General features: G+C 35.4%; 1 long non-coding RNA gene across 2 annotated transcripts in view; it reads right to left on the bottom strand.

Annotated features, from left to right (window-relative positions):
* The window catches only part of LOC106509395 (uncharacterized), a 707614-nt gene that overhangs the window by 151856 nt on the left and 538342 nt on the right, over positions 1-17416 (bottom strand). For both annotated transcript variants that reach the window (XR_014837146.1, XR_014837147.1), the window contains exon 7: positions 12333-12416. This is a non-coding gene — a long non-coding RNA (uncharacterized LOC106509395). The remainder of the gene's footprint in view (positions 1-12332; positions 12417-17416) is intronic.

Here is a 17416-nt window from a genome sequence, read left to right as displayed (position 1 = left end):
CCAGAGTGGGCTGGAGTTGGGTGTTTCTTTCTCCCACTTGGAAGCCAGAGCTCACTGGAGTTGGGCATTTCTATTCCCTTAGGTTAGTTGGTCTCTGATAAAACCCCAGCCGTTTAGATTCCAGTTAATTAATTTCCCCCAAGGGAAAGCCCTGCTCAGGACAAAATGCTCTGGCATATTTCAAAATGGTTCCATTTCTTCTCCTCCTCTTCCTGCCAGAAGCACAAGTGGATTTTGTTCTTTCATGTTTACTGTGGGAGTCTGGTCCAGTTCCTGGGAGGTAAATCTCATAAAATTGTGAAAGCTTGCCTCTGGCTGCCCCTGCAGTTTCTGAATTGTCTACACTGAGCCTCCAGCAATTAAGTCACTTACAGTGCTGGTTTTTCTACTCTGGCACCAGTTCGCGGTGAAATCATAAGTCTCTGCTTTGGTAAACTGCTATGCTGCTGTCAGTCTCTCCAATTTTGAAGGCATTGGTTTGCCCTGTGTTCACTCCTCCCTCACAGATCCAGGAAGAGCTGTTGATTTTTCAGTTTGCTTAGCTTCTTATTCGTTAGGGCAGAGTGGCCACTTTCAAGCTTTTTACATGCAGTGGAAATTCTTTTTTTTCATATATATTTCTTTCTTAATTGAATTATAGCTGATGTACAATAATATATAAGTTATGGCAGTATGATATGCTGGTTCACAATTTCTAAGGTTATACTCCATTTATAATTATTATAAAATGTTGGCTATATTCCCTATGTTGTACAATATAATCCTTTTAGCTTATTTTCTATATAATAGTTTGTACCTCTTAATTCCCCATCCCTATACTTCCCCTCCCTCCTCCCTCTTCTCACTGGTAACCACTAGCTTGTTCTCTATATGTGTGTCTGCTTCTTTTTTCTTATATCCACCAGTTTGTTGTATTTTTTAGATTTCCCATATAAGTGATATCAAACAGTATTTGTCTTTATCTGACTTATTTCACTTATCGTAGATTGGTATTCCTTATAAACTCTGAGTTTATGAGGTGCAGTAAGCGAAAATGACATGGGATTTTCTTTCTGGGATTTCTTAAAAGTATTTGAAGCCACTAAAACTGGTTGTTTCAAAGTGATGTTTTAAATTATCCACATAATTTTGACTATCATCAATCTATGCAATTAAAATAATTAAAAAACACTTAAGAATGTAAAAAGGGTACCATGTATACTGGAGTCAGCAAATACAGGCATAATGAAGGGGGAGAGAAAGAAATGTTGGCTATTATTTAAAAGAAACAGTAGTAGATATTTTCAACATACACTCATGTATCATTGCATTTAGAACTAGAGGAAATTAGAGACAATCTACTTCAATGATTTACTTGACAAAGGTAGAAACTGAGGTGCACATAAGTTAAGTCATTTATCCAGGGTTAATGAAGCATTTATTGGCATATCTAGAAAGGAACTCAACTCTATTTCAGGTCACTCATTTTATTTGACTTACTATCTCTCTTTTTCTGCTAATCAGGCAATGATGATAGGGCCTTTATAGGGTCATACATGGTTCTTACAAAAGTCTATATATACAGTTACATGTGTTCCTAAAACCCTAATAAAAATACTCTACAGCTAATATAATTTATCTGATAACAGAAAATCCCATGTTGCAACCACGTAGGGAATTCTGCACTTGTGACTAGTAAATAGTATTGTGTGTGTGTCATGTGTGTGCACACACACAAGCACATGTATGCACACACACACACACTAAGTGTCTTTTATTTCCTCATCTACATTCACATCTACTCATCACCCTTTCCCACCTTGCTCTCTACCCTGGGAGGTTGACCTTTTCTCACTTCATTAACAAGATCTCATGCTTTTTGCTGGCTTTTGCTTGGTTTGTCTTAAACGTAGCCCTGGAAGGAGCTCAAAAAAAAAAAAAAAAAAAAAAAAAAAAAACCGGAGCCTGAAGATTTGGTATGCATTACTTGTCTCTGTAACTTCAGCTGGGTTCTGGTCTCTGATGAATAATTGCTGATCCTAACAAGGTGACCTCTATACAACTTTGAGCAAATTGGTATTTGTGCATATGTATGTGTAGTTGCCTAGCCTCCTTATCATAACTCAAATATAATAACCAAACATCACCCTAGAGAAAAAAAAATTCAAACAGCAAAGAACAGAAACACAATGGTACATGAAATCTATGACATAAATCTTGAGACAGAAGTTCTATATATCTTTGATCTTGCTATCACATAAAATTTAATTTTTTCCTCATGATTGAAACCTAAATATCTTCTTGTGGTGAGACCTAGCACTCTTATGTTGATTTGCGTCATACTGCAACAACTGATATCTAGACAACTGAGATGTCATTCTAACTTTCTACCCTTGTCTTTAATATGTTGTTGAATTCAGCAAACATCCTCTAAAATCAATGTAATTATGTTTATTCCTTTTTAAAAGAATTTTATTAATAAAACCCTTATGAATTCACATTTGCCTAGTGAGTGCAGTCAGATCTCCTTACCCTTGCATATGAATCTATTCTCAATCTGACCCTCATATATACTTTCCATATTTATTTTACAAAATTGCATTTAAGGAACCTATTTTAAACAATCTGATTCACTTATTTCTTGTCATTGCACTAAAATATATCCCCTGATTTTGATCATGTTTCTGAAATTTCTTTCTCCTTCCTCTTCACAAGAACATCCTGTAGTGTAAATCTTATTTGGTTATTTAACAATACACAGGTTATTTTTTTTTTCATTTTTATTGAGATTTCAAGCTCCCAGAAGGACAGATTCACACCCAGTCTTACCTAAAAGACCAGAAAGCTGAGCAGAAAGAGTTTGTAATTTGTAATTTGAGTTGATACAGAATAGTTTAGAAATTATCTCATCTCTGCCATACAGTGAAAGTGTCCTAGAAGAGTTTGATAGCTTGGTTGTGAGTGACCCAAAGTCATTAAACCATAAATGTGTATTAAGAACTGCAGAAAATCCCACTCTTCGGCATCTATCCGGACAAAACTCTACTTAAAAGAGACACATGCACCCTCATGTTCATTGCAGCACTATTCACAATAGCCAGGACATGGAAACAACCCAAATGTCCGTCGACAGATGATTGGATTCAGAAGAGGTGGCATATATACACAATGGAATACTACTCAGCCATAAAAAAGGATGACATAATGCCATTTGCAGCAACATGGAAGGAACTAGAGAATCTCATACTGAGTGAAATGAGCCAGAAAGACAAAGGCAAATACCATATGATATCACTTATAACTGGAATCTAATATCCAGCACAAATGAACATCTCCTCAGAAAAGAAAATCATGGACTTGGAGAAGAGACTTGTGGTTGCCTGATGGGAGGGGGAGGGAGTGGGAGGGATCGGGAACTTGGGCTTATCAGACACAACCTAGAATAGATTTACAAGGAGATCCTGCTGAATAGCATTGAGAACTATGTCTAGATACTCATGTTGCAACAGAAGAAAGGGTGGGGGAAAAACTGTAATTGCAATGTATACATGTAAGGATAACCTGACCCCCTTGCTGTACAGTGGGAAAATGAAAAAAAAAAAAAGAACTGCAGAAGGCTGCAAATGAGGAAAAGGAGTTTATTTGGGGTGGTCTCAGGAATTGCAAACCAAGAGGTACTGATTTAAATAGCAACTCAACTGTGCTCCAAGGGAAATAGAAAATAGGGGTTTATAAAGACAATGGACAAAGGCATTCCAGAGTTTTATAGGTTAGTTTCACAGAACTACAATTGGTACCAGCAGGCACTCAGGCACTTATCCGTAGCAGATTTGTTGCTAAACTGCAGTCGTGAGAGAATAAAGAAAACATGTTCCAGGTGGTCTCAGAATGGTTTGGTTGAAAGTTTATATTGCCTTGTGGTGGTGACCTATGTAGGCTTCACTTTTTAATGGCTCCCCAGCTTCATTTTATATCCCTTTGATTTAAGTGACTCCATTTTTTTGTTCATTGTCCACAACCATAAATAACTTGTTCAGTGTCTATCATATACCAGGCACAATGTCATGTTCCTGGCTAACAAGGTTGGTAGTGAGGAAAAGTGTTGAAATGCCATCTGCCTCCTAAATACATGGGTTAACTGATAAGATTATGAAAGTCCGGGTTGGGAGATGGACAACTACATTGAAAATACAGAGATATTCCTCATTGTGCAGTTTGCAAAGGAAAAACTTATGAATTACAGTATAATATTATCATCCTATTTTCAGATGGAAAGAAAATCTATGACAACTTTGAGGACTGTCTCATTATGTTCTCATCAGAGTCTATTTGCAAAAGACTAGTTACATTTACATTGAAGACATTTATTTTATTTGGTAAGTCTCAGATAAAATGTATTCTTGTGGCTGATAATGTAGTATAAAAGATAGTTAAGTGGCTATGAAATAGTTTTTATTTGTAAAAAAATGAGAAAGAAATCATGAAAACAATAGAAAAGGAAATGACTGTGGGGCAAGAGAAAAATGATAAAGGTCTTCAGGTATTCCAGTGTCATGGAAGAAAGAGGTGGTTATAAAAAAAAGAATCTTCAAGATTGTATAATTCTGGAAGTTTCTTTATTGCTACCTAAAAGCCAAACTCAGAAACAGAGAGTAGAATGGCATTTGATGGGAATGGGGAAATGGAAAGAGACTGGTCAAAGGCAAAAAACTTCTAGTTATAGATGGATGCACAGCACAGTTGCCATAGTTGACAATATTGTATTATATATTTGAAAGTTGATGAGACCATGATTCTTAACCATTCTCACTAAAGGTTATTACGTGAGATGGTGGAGGTATTAACTATACTGCAGTGTTCATTTTATGAATTTAAGCATATCAAATCATTATGTTTCACACCTTAAAAACACACAATATTATATGTCAATTATATCTCAATAGAGATAGAAAAATTTAAATGCATCCATACATAAATTAATGAATGAAAGACATAATTGGGTTTAGGCAGACTTTTCTTCAGTCTTTGTCAGTTGCTGGCTATGTAACCCTTGGTAAGTTGCTGAATTCTAAGGATCTTTAGTTATCTCATTTCTAAAACAGTGAAAATAATACTCATCTCATAGGTCAATGCATTGATCAATAAGAGGATTAAGGCAAACAATAAACACAAAACATGGCACGTATCAAAGTTAGCAAAATTGTGGCTATTATTATTTCTTGGGTGTGCCTGAAAAGAACAGGTGAGCTTATGTAAGCCAGACTTCAAAACCCTGTACCACTTCAACCAATGCAGCATAGCTTTTATCTTGTTTATATTCTGAACTTTTAAGAGTTTATTTGAAGAAAGAGTTCTACAATTTAAATAAAATTATTTTAAAAAAGACTTTAAGGAAAAAAAATCTGATTTTCCTAAACACTTATCCTATTCCAGATTCCATTCTACAGGCTGTGCATGTGTAAATTTCTTTAATCTTTTTAACAATTTTATGAAGTGGTTACTAGCATCCCAACTTCACATAAAAGGAAAATGAGACCCAGAGAATTTAAGTAAATGGACTAAGATTATACAGTTAAAACTGGAAGAGACAAGAGTTGAATCCAGGCAGACTAGAATCTGCTAATCCATACTTTTTAATATAAGCCTTTTTCCAAATGACTTTTTGCAGTGTCTCTTCAATTGTGAGGGGAAAAATTAAAACAAATATGACAATGTTATGTAAACCTTGTTAGTGGATCGACAATGAAAAACCCAAAGACAGTTTTCCAGGAGCAAAGTGCCAGGGTCAAGAGAAGCCCAACTCTATGTAGAAAGATGATGGAATGTTCTTACATAAAGAGATGGTCATTGGTAATCTGATAGGGATTGCATTGAATCTGTAGATTGTCTTGGGTAGAACAGTCATTTTGACAATATCAATTCTTCCAATCCAAGAGCATGGTATATCTTGCTATTTGTTTGCATCATCTTTGATTTCTTTCATCAGCTTATAGTTTTCAGAGTACAAGTCTTTTGTCTATTTGGGTAGGTTTATTCCTAGGTATTTTATTATTTTTGATGCAATGGTAAATGAAATTGTTTCCCTGTTTTCTCTTTCTGATCTTTCATTGGTAGTATATGTTAGTATATAGAAATGCAGTCAATTTCTGTGTATTAATTTTGTATCCTGCAACTTTACCAAATTAATTGATGAGCTGTAACAGTTTTCTGGTAGCATCCTTAGGATTTTCTAGGTACAGAATCATGTCATCTGTAAACAGTTATAGTTTTACTTCTTCTTTTCCAAATTGGATTCCTTTGCAATCTCTATCAAATTACCAATGTCATTTTTCACAGAACTAGAACAAAATATTTTAAAATTTGTTTGGAAACACAAAAGATCCAGAATAGCCAAAGCAATGATGAGAAAGAAAAATGGACCTGGAGGAATCAGGCTCTCTGACTTCAGACTATACTACTATACCTCAAAGTTACAGTCTTCAAAGCAGTGTGGTACTGGCACAATAACAGAAATATAGATCAATGGAACAGTATAGAAAGCCCAGAAATAACCTGAAGCACCTATGGTAAATTAATCTATGATGAAGGAGGCAAGAATATACAATGGAGAAAAGACAGTCTCTTCAATAAGTGGTTCTGGGAAAACTGGACAGCTATCTGCAAAAGAATGAAATTAGAACATTCTCTAATATCATACACAAAAATAAACTCAAAATGGATTAAAGAACTAAATCTAAGACTGGATACTATAAAACTCTTAGAGGAAAACATAGGCCAAGCACTCTCAGACATAAACCGCAGCACCTTCTTCTCAGATCCATCTCCTAGAGTAATAACAATAAAAGCAAAAATAAACCAATGGGGCCTAATCAAACTTAAAAGTTTTTGCATAGCAAAAGAAACTATAAACAAACAAAAAAGACAACCCACAGAATGGGAGAAAATATTTGCAAATGAAACAACTGACAAGGTACTATACTCCAAAATATATAAACACCTCTTGCAGCTCAATATTAAAAAAATAAACCCAATCAACAAATGGGCAGAAGATCTAAACAGACATTTTTCCAAAGAAGACATATGGATTACCAAAAAAAAAAAAAAAAAAAAAAACCCACATGAAAAGATGCTCAACATCACTAATTATCAGAGAAGTGCAAATGTGAGAAAAAAGAATGTATACATGTATGTATAACTTGGTCACCTTTCTGTATAGTAGAAAATTGACAGAACACTGTAAACCAGCTATAATGGAAAAAAATTAAAAAAAAATTTAAAAAAGGAAGAAAACTATTATGAGGTACTACCTTACATCAGCTATAATGACCATCATCCAAAAGTCTACAAATAATAAATGATGGGAGAGGGTGTGGAGAAAAGGGAACCCTCTTACAATGTTGGTGGGAATGCAAATTGGTACAACCACTATGGAAAACAGTATGGAGGGTCCTTAAAAAACTAAAAATAGAACTACCATGTAATCCAGCAATCCCACTTCTGGGCATCTATCTAGAGAAAACTATAATTTAAAAGATACATGCATCCCAATCAATGTTCATTCCAGCACTATTTACTATAGCCGAGACATGGAAGCAACCTAAATGTCCATCAGCAGAGGAATGAATAAAGAAGATGTGGTACATACATGCAATGGAATATTACTCAGCCATAAAAAGAACAAAATAGTGCCATTTGCAGCAACATAGATGGACTGAGAAACTATCATGAGGACTGAAATTAGACAAAGACAAACATCCTATGATATCACCTATATGTGGAATCTAAAAAAAAAGGATGTGAATAACCTTATTTGCATAACAGAAACAGACTCACAGACTTTGAAAAACTCATGGTTACCAAATGGGACAGGTGGATGGGGTGGGAGGGATGGACAGGGGGTTTGGAACTGGCATATGCACACTGAGGTATATGGAATGATTGGTCAGTGGGGACCTGCTGTATAGCACAGAGAACTCTACTCAGTATTTTGGGATAATCTATGTGGGAAAAGAATCAGAGAGAATGGATAAGTGTGTATGTATGACTGGGTCACTTTGTTGTATAGCAGAAATTATCACAGCCTTGTGAATTAATTATACTTTAATAAACTTTTTTTAAAAAAGAGTCATTCATGGCCTTTGAAATGAAACAGACATGAAATCAAATTAGAACTCTAATTTATTACCTGTGTATTCTGTCATAGGACCATTTCAGTGGAAATTGATAGAGGTTCAAATCCTTACTTACCTAAGCATTACAGATGACTGAAAAGCTACCAAGATGCCTTGTAAAATTTTGGGAAGAGGTGAAAGAATTTGGCAAGGCTATGAGATGACACAGATTGACACAAGGCTCTCGATACCAATAAAACTCTTTTTTCTATACCTCAATTCTCTTCCCCTTCCATTCTCTCTCTCTCTCATGTGACAAAGACAGGGTACACTCAGCTCAAGGTTGCCTCCTTAGTCTCATGACTAAAGAAAAAGTATGAGTCTTCACTATCTGCTCCAGCAGAAAATTGAGAGAAATAATTATAATTGCACCAGCTTGGCTTTATCTTCCCTTTTCTACTAAATTACACAAGCACTGTAACTGTGGAGGTTTTATGTTTGTTTGCTTTTTGTTTTTAAATTCAGATGGATCAAATCTCTTTCAGAAGAAACAAATCCTGAGGATTATGCCAAGTAAAATCAATAGCTAACAGGGGGTCTTAATTTCTTTTTATCTGAAAAATCTGAAAAACGATATAATGTCTTTAATAAAGATAAAAGAAATCACATGTTGAAAACAATTAAATATACTAGTTTTCACACCTTTTACCCCCTTCTTATTGTTCTGCATAGCTGTTGTTGAAGGCAATGTGTCATTGATAAAAAGATACGGAATGGAAGGAGGATTTGCCATTGTACTGCTTCTCTGCCATATTTTCCTGCCCTTATTTCTAAATATTTCACAACTCATGTATAAAACTGGGAGTATACCAAGATGCTACTCCTCTCCAGGTTTCACTTCACGCTTTCTTGTCCATGTTTCCATTGCATTTTATATTTCACTTGATTGTAGTTTTATCACAATGCATTATAGTTATTTGTTTGCATATCTTTCTCCCCATTAGAGGGTTTCATTAATCCCCATTAGAGATGCACATAGCAAGTGCTCAAAATGAATAAATAAAAGAATTCTATTGGTATAGAGTTTATCCTGTGGATATGAACTGTTTGCATTGTTTATAGGAAGTGCATAACAACCACCATGATTTTAAAAGTGATATATATCATTTATTAAGAGATTACTATATGACAGACATTACTAATTTATTTTCACATGTTATTTTATTTAATTTTTCACAATGCTATAAAGTATATTCTATTACTTCCAGCTATCCTTTCCTCCTCTTACGCCTTAATTTTTCAAATACCAAAACTTAGAATTAAAATGTCAAGTGATTTTTTTCCCCCAAATTAGAAAGAGTCAGAGTCAAGATTTTGGAATATGTTCTTTCAGTATTCTATGTGTTTGAATATCATATAATTCACACAGAGAAATATATAGCTATGAAGCAGCATATGCAGCTAGAGAATTTGTCATTGAACATCATCTGCAGGGCGTTGATCTGAGAGCATTCTTCCCTGGATGGTTTGATAGATGTCTGAGGGCTAAGGTGATCATGGTGCTTTTGATAGACCTTTCGCTTTTTATACTGTTTTGTCTTTTTTTTTTTTGTTTGTTTTACCGAAACACACACCTTTAAGAAAGCACTTTCCTTCTGATTTTTCAGCTTTTCCTAAGAAGCAGTTTAAAACTTGTGTCATGTTGCCTATCTTGTAGTATTTAGTTCAGAGACCTTGCAAACCAACACAATCACTTATTGTGGCTAACAAAGAAGGAAAAGCCAGTCAGAAGAGCAGAATCTCTACCAATCACTGAGAAATAAATCAGTCTGAATCTATGAATTATTTTCTTCTTCTTTAGTTCAGATGGGAAACTCAGGTTGAGCCTGTAATTCACTTAGATTCAGATTTAAATAATCTAGTATCTCTTAATAAATGTATGTTTTCCACTTATATAAGCAGAAATCCAAGTACTTGCTCTTGTCCAAAGATTCCAGGTCTCTCCTTCCTTGCCACAGAAGTTGGAGTATTCAAAACTTAACACTGTCCTGGGATGCAGATGCTTGTCCTGGGATATGATAGATCTTGGGGGTCCCAGGAAAAGCATCTCTTCCCTCTAACTCATGAAAAACTAACCTCAGTTCCCAATGTTACAGCTGCATATATTCACTCACTCAACCACTTCACAGAGCCCAACACTATCAGGAGAATGATTAGTTTACAACAGATTGTAGGGCCCACTTATGGTCCCTTCCTATAGGCTTGGTGGACTGACGATCAAATAACATAAGGAAGAGCCTTAAGATTTGATGTATTTGCTCTCGTGAGTTTTAGACATGTCACCCTTTTGTTATATTTCTCTCTTTTGAAATGTCTTATGCCTGCCACAACATTATATTTTGGAAGGTCATCACTTGTTTGATTTCAAAGATTAAAAGCTGGAGAGGAATTTGTCTCAAGAAGAATTGTAACTTAACTTAACCATATCTGATTAGATGATGTGTAGTTGATACCTAAACTTTATATTCCAAACTCTTGAGTGAATGCTGAATTGAGTTAAGACTTTGGGGGCCATTAGGATGGAATGAATAATTTTGCATATTGAAACCCCATTGCCCAATGTGGTGATATTAGGAGGCAGGGTCTTTGGGAGGTAATTAGATTAATGTCCTTATAAAAGAGGCCCAAAAGAGCGCCCTTGCCCCTTCCACCAGGTGAGGACATAGTGAGAAATCTGTGACCCAAAAAAAGGCTCTCACCAAACTGTGCTGGCACCTTGATCTTAGACTCCCAGACCTCAGAACAGCAAGGAATATATTTCTTTTTTTTATAAACTGCCCAGTCTGTGGTATTTTGTTGCAGCTGCCTGAACAAAGACAGAACCCATATCTTATTTCTACTAATCTAACAACTTATGTCCAATAGTTGTAGACAGATGAAGCTTCTATGAAAAAAAAATGACTAGCATCTAAGTAAAAATATAAGAATAAAAAGAAGGGCTACCTTGGGGCCTGAAAAAGAGTGAGTGGGATTGAGAGAAGAGGTTTTTGTTTTGTTTTAATTTTTCTCTATACCAGCAGAAAATGGCAAAGAGGCTATGTTGCAGTCAGAATTGCATATGAATACATAATAAGCTGCTCTTTTATATTACTCCTGGGGCCAAGGAGCCTAAACAAGTACAGCGTGTGAATTCTCAAATGTGATCTTGCTGCCCCATGACCTTTTTCACTTCTATAGCTGCTGACATTAATTATTCTCATGGATTTCCTTATCTTCTGCAAGTAAGTTTGAATGCCTTTAGGAATGCCATCAATGCTATAGCATCCTTTCCAACCCCAGGCCTAGGAGACACAGGATACACTACAATAATAGCAATTTATTTAATTCAAGATATGTGACTATAAGTTCCATAAAAGGCACTGAGTGGAGTTTCAGCTAGAAAGGGGTTTGGAGATTCTGAGGGTCTAAAGGAGTGGGCTATGATTCAGCACACGCTCAGCTCTTCTGGCTTCATAATAAAATTAAGAATATGAATTTATCTCTCATTGATTATGTACTAAATACAGACTTTATATATAATCAAAGCCATTTTTCCCCATAAATGTATGCCCTTGGTCCCAGTGAGTAATAGAATCATATGGAGGAGTGAGAGAGCATGAGCTTTGAAGAAGCTTGTATTAGAATCATGACCTTCCCACTTAGCTTCTCCACCTTAGGCAATTTATTAGCATCTCTGAACAGGTTTCCTTGGGCATAACAAGTCACTTATATCTTCTTCATTTTTTTTTAAGCTCAAAAATACAAAATTTTAATTTAAGCAAATGATAAATTCTAAAAAAAAATTAAGAATAGCAGAAAAAGATCTCTGTCCACTGCATGAATATCTTCACAGTTAGCTACTCATACCTGCAACTGTTTTGTTTGGGGCCACACCTGGGGAATATGGAAGTCCCCAGGCTAGGGATCAAATTGGAGCTGTAGCTTTCGGCCTATGCCACAGCCATAGCAATGCAAGATCAGAGCAATGTCTGCAACCTACACCACAGCTCATGGCAATGCCAGATCCTCAACCCACTGAGTGGGGTCAGGGATCAAACTTGCATCTTCATAGATGCTAGTCAGGTTCATTTCTGCTGAGCCACAAGGGGAACTCCCAGGACCCCATTTTATATTTAGGAAATATCCATATCATGAAATGAAGTCAGTTTCCCCCTAGAGAAGCAGAAAATATGAGGTACTCACTTTCCTGGGCTCTCTTGAAAGAAAGGCTCAAAAATATAGTCCAGGCTCCTCTAATTGCATGCATTGTAAAACTTGAAGCAGGAGCTAGTGAGATATTAAAAAAAGAAAAAGAAACAGTATGAAATTCATTCTGCGAAGAGTGACATTAGTGTTCACAACTACACCCAAGTTCCAAAAGCAGCTCCATGAATCAGCATCTGCCACAAAGCTCCCCTGCCTATTCCCAGGGCAGTGACATGATGTTTCCTCTGAAAATCATTACTGAAGTTGCAACATTGTTCTTGGCTGCACATGAACTAAGCTAATATATCTGTCTAGATATTTCAAGAAATCTTAAAGATGTCCTTAATGATTAGGAGATAAATCATAATTTATGTATAAGCAAAAATTTCTCTTCTCTGCTTTGGAGAGGCTGATCAAACCTTTTATTGATGTTTTTTCCCCCTAAAAAACAAGTGTACATGTTTACTTCATGGTGCATTAGAGAAACAGAAACTGAATAGGATAGTTCATGATTATTTTAAAAAGAAAAAGCTAGCTTATTTTATTTTTATTTTACACACACACACACACACACACTGTTAAAAGCATTTTTTAAAAAAAAGATGTTGCTAATGAAAAAAAGACATTTTTTCCTTAAAAAAAAGAAAAAGAATGTCTTTTGCTTTATTTTTATGTTTTTGTTTGTTTGTTTTACTCTCAGCTGGGGGCTTCCCTCAGGTCCCAAGAGGGCATGCCCTTTTCTTCCAAGTAACCCTCTCCACGAATAGCTCACAACATAACGATTTACTTACTTGAGGCCAGCAGGAGAATTTTCTCTCCAGTCTGCTAAGGTGGAGTCATATAATATAAAGAAATTATGGAAGTTACATTTCATGACTTTTGCCATATTCTGTTTATTAGAAGTAAGTCATAGATCCTGACAACCTTCAAGGAGTGGGGAAGGTACAGGGATATGGCTGATGATGGGAGTGACTTATTAGGGTTCACTTAGGATGTGTGTGCCTCGAAGTGACAACTAGCATCTCTGCTGCCATTTCCTTTAATTGTGTTTGGGGTGGTGTATACAGTAGGAGTGATGGTAGCAGCAGAGCAGGGACATACACATGAAAAAGATAAATCACACCAGTGTATTTTCCTGCTGGTTCCTGGATCATAGCAGGTAACAATGCATGTGTAATCAAGGGACCCACAGGCAGAGGTAAAGCTTGTCTTATGCGGGCCACTCAGCTCTGAGGAGACTGAGTATACATAGTCCGTGGAAATAAATGTTAAAAAAGAAGAAAGAGGGATTTTGCTGTAAACTATTCTAATTGCACCATAGAGTGTTACTAACCTGCTGGGATATTTGCTAAAATGAAAGACTTCAGCTTAGACATCTACGACAGAATCTATCACAGTTCTAAAAGTCCTCAATCAACATCTGTGCCTGTAAAAGTTTGTGACTGCCTGTATGATCAGAATAGTCTAGGCTGAAATAATCTTCATAAAGCAGAAACGTCTCTGTGATTTTTTTTAAACTCTCTTGTCATAACATCTGTTATAGAAAACAATCTCAAATCTGAGTCACAATATTTATTTCATTCTTAACATGTGCATTTGGAAGATCTCAGTGTATAATGATCAAGGAAAAGTTAGTACCAGTTGAGTTTTAAGGCAGATAATTATATCAGCAGTAATAGTATATGGGAAATATATTGAACATTTTGTCCACCAGACTGGGTCAAATTGCTATTAATACAACATTCACCATGTACCCTTAAAATGTTGATCCCCATGTGCTAAATACCTTGAATCTCATGTGTTATATCTAATGGTAAATAACTAAAGTGAAACTCTATGTAATTTTCCCAGGACTATGCAACCAGAAGGAAATAAAGCTGGTCCTCAAATTTACTTCTGACAAACCAGCGTTTGCCAGTATAACTATTATATTTTGGGTGAAAAATAGATGTTATCATCTAAGAATGTTATATACAAGGGAGAAGAAAAGGGATAATAATTACTATATAGAGGAATTAAAAGTTTTGTCCCAACAGGGGCAAATAAGAATTGGCCAGAGGGCTGAAAAAATGTTTCCATAGCACAGGGAATAACAGTTTAAAACGGTTGGAGCTGAATAGAAGACAAATGTAAAAACTAAGGTAAGTTAAAATTGTAACATCTTTGCTTCTGACTCTTAATATTGGCAGGATCAATAAAGCAAGCAAGCACTCATAATATAGAGTATTATAGATTTTCCTCTATTATAGTTTTTCCTCAAGTTAAATTATAAAAATATCTCAGAGTATCATTTTATTTACTTAGCTATTTACTAGACATCTAATATATATGCCAGACAATAAGCTAAACTTTAGATAAAATGATATAGAGACAATTCCTCTCCTCAATTAGCTTACAGTCTAATGAGTGGAACCAGAAAAGAGTTACATCTATGTAAATAAATAAACAAGGATGCAAATGATTACATCTTTTTCAGTATAACTTCAACATTAGCCCGGAGTTTAGTCAATGTTATCTTTGGGTTTGATGAAGAGGAAGTATATACTCCATTTCAGGTTTTACTGGAATATCTGCCTGCTGTTTACAAATAATTTCTCACCAACAATAGTAATATTTACAAAGGTTTTCTGATGATTAGTGTTAACTCTTTGTAAATACAAAGGATATGCATCAGGAGTACAAGAAACATAAACCACAGTAATTTAAACAAATCATTTAATGGAGTTCTCCTAGTAATTGTGTATTTACATAAGACAACAGGATATCCAAATGACAATGAGCACTGAACAAAAATTTGGATAGGTCTTTGCTCAGGGGAATAAAAGTACCCTTAGTTCATTATTCACAGAAACAGTAAGAAAGATATATGCTTTTGATTGAAACCTGGTTCCAGAATCTATCATGTTAAAATTGTGACTTTGAGAAAGCTACTTATATTTGAGACTTAATCTTTTGCTTTAATAGTTATCATATCAAATAAAGTTTAGCATTATTGCAAGGATTAAAGGTGACAAACAAGTATTCACTAAGGACCATTTTCAAACATTTTCGACAATTACATGCCATTGAAAGCTTATTAGGAGATCACAGAACAGCTCTCACCTCAAAGTTACAAGACACTGCCAACTTTATTTTTGCATCCCTTTATTTCTTTTGCTTGGCTTGTGAACTGCTAGCAAATATGAAAAAAAAAAAAAAAAAGGTGGGAGTTCCCGTCGTGGCGCAGTGGTTAACGAATCCGACTAGGAACCATGAGGTTGCGGTCCCTGCCCCTGCTCAGTGGGTTAATGATCCGGCGTTGCCGTGAGCTGTGGTGTAAGTTGCAGACGCGGCTCGCATCCCACGTTGCTGTGGCTCTGGCGTAGGCCGGTGGCTACAGCTCCGATTCAACCCCTAGCCTGGGAACCTCCATATGCCGCGGGAGCGGCCCAAGAAATAGCAACAACAACAACAACAACAACAACAACAAGGTATTTCTAGACCCTTCTCCCACTGCCACACACACACTCATAAATATACAATATGCAATATACAACATCAACTTCTGTTTCTGACGTTATAGTTGAAAAATAACTAGATATTCCTTCAATCATTCGTTGCTCTCACTAGATAGGCATTTGTGGCTATTCAGAAGGCAAAGTATAGGATTTGGTGGAGGATTAATTAAAAGGTGCTTACAAGATTCCATTGAAAACACAGTCTTAATGAGGTGAAAAAGCAAAAACAAAAATTTCACATGCCTGACCTTTGTTCCTGTCACTCTCTGTCCCACCTCTCCAGGTAAAATACTTAAAATGACATTCTCATCAATAAGGGAAGCAATTGGAAACATTGTGTCCTCTGAATCTTATCAATGATGAATGAGCTTTTTAGATCCTTTGGCTCCTTCTAGAAAGCGAGTCTCAGATTTTGATAAATATTTCTTAGAACACTACATAAGAATACAGTGAGAGAGTAAGATACTAAAAATCAAACTTGAGACCTCTTCAGCATATAAAATCATGAAATACAGCTGATGGATGAGCTGTAACCTCTCTATTCTCTTCATTTTAGAGATATGGGAGCTGGAATTCAAGAAACCTAAACAACAATCCCAATATTGAACTGCTATGGAAAAGGGACCTAAGCCCAGAGACCTTGTTTCTGAGTCTAGCATTCTTTAAATTAACTATTAACTATAAATGCAATAAGGTACTATTTACAGTGTAAGGATAAGAATTTTGGGAGAATTAGAAAAAAAAATACAAGTCATAAAACTGAACTGTGTATTCTCCTGAATAAGTTTATATTGTTTTTCTCTCTCCAATGATTCTTTTTATTATGTAAATAGAAAATGACTTCTATGTTTAGAAATTGATTTTCTCTTTGTATTTGGGACATGGGATATGTTTTAATATATTTTAATGTTTAAATATTTTCCAATGTATTTATATTTTTATTATGGAATGTTCAATACATGGAAATGAGTATTTTAGCAAATATATGTATGTGTAATTCTGAAATAAACACTTGGGAGCCCACTACTCAACTTAAGAATTAGGATATTACTGAGAGTTCCCTGATGGCCTAGTGGTTTAGGATTCAGGCTTGTCACTGCTGTGGCTCAGGTTTGATTCCTGGCCCTGGGAACTTTTACATGCTATAGGCATGGCAAAAAAAAAAAAAAAAATTACGCTATTACCAATATCCTTGTTTCTCTATATGTCCTTCCTGGGCCCTTTTCCTTCTTCTGCCTCCCTTTACTTAAGAGAAAACTGTTATTCTGAAATTGCTTTTTTTTTAAATTATCCTTTTGCTTTCTTCATAGATTCATATATCATTTCTTTTTGCTTGTTTTTAAAAAATCTATATAAGATAATCATTTCGTGTTGCATATTGTCTTGTTTTTACTCAATAATTTGCTTCTAACATTCATCCATAGAAATGTTCTATGACATTTAAAGTGTGCAATAGGAACAGAAATTTCCAGAGCATATTTGCTTGCCAAAAATATATTTTAAGATCAACATTTATTCAGAGATAACAAATTTAAAAAAAAAGCAATCATGCAATATGTGTCCTTCTGTAACAAGCTTGTTTAA

Source organism: Sus scrofa, chromosome 2 (assembly GCF_054392235.1).
Source record: "Sus scrofa isolate SSC_HxYL_T2T_F1_AM1 chromosome 2, Sscrofa_HxYL_maternal_Yorkshire_Landrace_v2.0, whole genome shotgun sequence".
Lineage (NCBI taxonomy): Eukaryota > Metazoa > Chordata > Mammalia > Artiodactyla > Suidae > Sus > Sus scrofa.
The sequence above is the reverse complement of the archived record's forward strand: the minus strand, read 5'-3'. Positions and strand labels throughout refer to the sequence as shown.